A 4126-nucleotide genomic window follows, 5' to 3' on the forward strand; every position below is an offset into this window, starting at 1 on the left:
GATTGCAACGAAATGAATGCCCTTCTTCCTGCATCAATTTTGTAAGCCCTAATAAACACAAGGAATTACAGTTTCTAACTGTTTAATAAAACGAAAAAACATTAACTACTATAGTGAAAATAAAAAGAAAACAAAGGCTTCATTGCAGGACATATCAAAAAATCAAAGGATTCTCTGAATATGTCCTTTGAAATTACAAAAATTTGACCAAAAGACAAATAAACAAAAATATCCTAAACTTATTTTCAGTCATCTTTATGGTATCCTTGAAAAGATGAAGAAACCTATCATCACACAGGATGAATCTTGTGCAGTAAATTAAACAAATTTTAACCAGTAAATAAAATTATGAGAGTACTATTGACCAAATAAAATAAATTAATAAATACATGCATAGACCATGATGTTTATCAGGCTACACATATAGATGATATTATAGCCTCCAATTACTTTCATACCTAATCCAAAACTTGACAGAGCAAAATATGCAATGTATTAAAGGTTGAATTATGAAAGAAAAAAGATAACCCTCGCACTTCAGTTTGCGTTTGAATTACTCCCTTGTGTAAAAGGTTGCATCAATTTTAACTTACATTTTCAACTGTCCCAAAAATCTGGGATGATTAATGATTTCAAATGCAAAACTACACAAAAACAACCATTCATTCGGTCAATTGGGCAAAATACTAAATCTAGTGCTAGTTCATAATCTGAGATATTCAGGCTACAGCAAGTCCAATTCAATCAACATATCAGAGTGATTTACAATTTTCATGCAAGCCAATGTGACATAAAATACCTTGTCTTGGAACTTACATGGTTGGACGGATATTGTACCGAAAAAATTAACAAATAAAGGACTTTGACCGAACCGGTGGTCATGTCAATCAACTTATGGAAGCTTATAAAAGTATATATACCATTAGACAATTTTTCCCATTTTAAGATGAAAAGTTGGTCAATTGCATGAATCGATCTGTTGGATAAAATTAATTAAATACCCAAAAATCAATCGTCGCAAAAATCACATAGAATTTTACATATCTCTTTATGGTGCGGAATTAATGTTGTGATTATCAGGATCTGATCTCGTCTTGTTTTACGAACTCGTTGATCCACCAACGTCCTGTCTCAATTTGTTGCACGTTGTTCTTACTCGTTGCAATCCGGCTACTAGAGTCAATCGCCGCACACCACCCAAATCCCTAGGGTTTATGATGGTGCCCTAGAGCGAACCCAAGAGAGAATTTTTTGTTGAGAGATGATTCCTTTTTTTTCGTTGNTATATACATATATATATACATATACATATATGTACATATATACATATATGTATATATATACATACATATATATATACATATACATATATGTACATATGTACATATATGTATATATATACATACATATATATACATATATGTATATATGTACATATATGTATATGTATATATATGTATATGTATATGTATATGTATATGTATACATACATATACATATACATATACATATACATATACATACACATACATATATGTTGGATAAAAATAATTAAATACCCAAAAAAAAATCAATCGTCGCAAAAATCACATAAATTTTACATACCTCTTTTATGGTGCGGAATTAATATTGTGATTATCAGGATCTGATCTCGTCTTGTTTTACGAACTCGTTGATCCGCCAACGTCTTGTCTCAATTTGTTGCACGTTGTTCCTTATTTTTTTCGTTGTCTTGAATGTGGTCAATACCTCATGTATTTATAAGCCATAAGGAAGATATTAATCCTAATCATATTCTAACTAAATCTTACATAGATAGAGATTTAAACAAATTAGGATTTATCTGTTAGATTTATTCTTTATCCCAAGTGGACTAGGAATATAACAGATAATTATAAATAATAATTCCTTATCCCATATGGATTAGAAATATCTTAGATAAGTCCCAATGTGGACGAATCCTAACATCTCCCACTCGTACACACTTGGTACTTATTCATACTTTCTCATCCCAAATATATTCTCATCTCGTTCTGCTCTTCATACGGGAAATGGTTGGTGCGATCAATAACGAGAAGAATCATAAGTGTGGAGTGTTATATTAAGCCACCATCCGAACTAACATAACACTACAACTCCAAATCTCGTCTATACCCCAAATCACTGAACTACACCAGATCATAGCATCTCTGATTCCTTAGAGCAAACTAGATCTCTCTCATTAATGTATTTGTTCTCATGATTATATTGACAACAAATATCAACATAATCGCCCGGGCAATGAGTAACAAATCATAAGTGTATTATCAAATGATTTTTCCTTAGATGCCTCATGTCAATCCATTTCAACTTTACTGCTTTCCTAGACATGTTCCGCTGGACCGAATCAATCATGGCCCTTGGATATCATGCTAAAGTAGCATCATCAAGTATCCACTTCATAACATGGTTCTAAGTCCCAACGGGTACGAAAGCTCACACAGCGACGAAACGGGAATCAATTTCGTCACTCTCTAAAACATAGTGATCGATCTTGCACATACAGTATGAACGTATGCTATGGTGGAGCTACCTCTAAGGACATGTCATGCTCAAAACACCATACAAATGTCGGTTTTGTTGTAACTCAAGACAACAAACCTCAAGACAGTCACCCACATGGTGTCTTCTTTACATTCGGCTTCATATAGGCCAAGTAGAGTCATGGACCATCTCTATTGTCGACTTCGTACAGTCTCATCTTAGCTCATCTAAGGCGACATTCAAGATTTAAACACTCGCCATGTCACGCCCAGGGACCCAGCGGAAGCCCGCCCGGCGCGTGCCCAGACCCGCCATACGTCTAAAACGTATAAGGCATCTAAAAACAACAATAATAAAAGTAATAATAAAAGACATCTAGGAGTATCAGAGCATAATAAATGTCTAAATGCTACAACAAACGATAAGGGTAAAACTGTAAATCCACTAAATAAAAACATGAAGTGATACAAGAAAATCCCAAATACAAGTGCTATAGGTAGATACATAGGTGGTCTCTATACATGGATACAAAACCTCTCATTCTCTCAACTATAAAAGAAAGAGTAAACCACCTAAGCAAATTACCGCTCCTCGCTAGCTAGCTAAGCGATCCCCTTGCCGCGATCCCGTGCCTCCGCCGGTGCCGAAGGCTCTGAAAAGTAAACCATAAAACAGGGGCGTGAGAACTATTAAAAATAGTTCCCAGTGGGCAATTACTGACTTCAGTGAATGCACCACGAGGCCCAAAGCTACAAAAGATGTCAGTGACAATAACAGTAGAAAAGCGAAAGGTAAGTAAAAATAATGTAACCTACTACAACATGATATCTCTACTTAGCGTAATTAGCATAAGTATGAAGCAACTATTCATGAAGTAAAAGTCTCCAACTATCATAATGTTCACAATGCGAAATAGTAAAGTTTCGTTGTTTACTATTATAGTCAATGTTCAAATAATACTCTAAGTCATCATCTGTCCACACGTCATAATGAATACTCAAGTCAAATCTGAAGAGACCCACCCGAAGGCTGTCTATGGCCCTGAGACCCACCCGAAGGCTGTCTGGCCGGTGCCGAGCCTAATGGCCCCATGGTAGTCAACATCCCCACCCTGGGAATGAGCCTGGCCCACGGCAATCCACTTCGGCGTCCAATCCCGCACGGCGAGTATGAATCGCGATGGCTATCTCCGGAGTACCGGCTTGTAGGGAGCGACCCTCACAAGCATGTGCGAATGAGCACAATGGCAAGTAGTCGTATATCCTATCACAAGTACCAAGTCCTCATGTCTAATAATATGGAATGTATCGAATGTTCCAAAGGCCTATCTCTATGTCATCATGTCTCTAACATGGAATATATAGCAGATGTACAATGGCCTATCATCATGTCTCCAATTTGCATTTTATAGTTTACTGATTCCAAGTGCCTCTTTATGACACTTTTGTTCAACGAGTCCCAAGCATGGCATTAATATGTTCATGATGCATAATTCCCTCAATTCTAGCATGGAGACATGTTCTCAACTTGCGAAACCGAGCACTATCCACAATGTATGCTATCTACACATATAGCTCTACTATATGGAGTACAAATTTTACGA

This window comes from Ananas comosus, unplaced genomic scaffold, assembly GCF_001540865.1.
Source record: "Ananas comosus cultivar F153 unplaced genomic scaffold, ASM154086v1, whole genome shotgun sequence".
Taxonomy (NCBI): Eukaryota; Viridiplantae; Streptophyta; class Magnoliopsida; order Poales; family Bromeliaceae; genus Ananas; species Ananas comosus.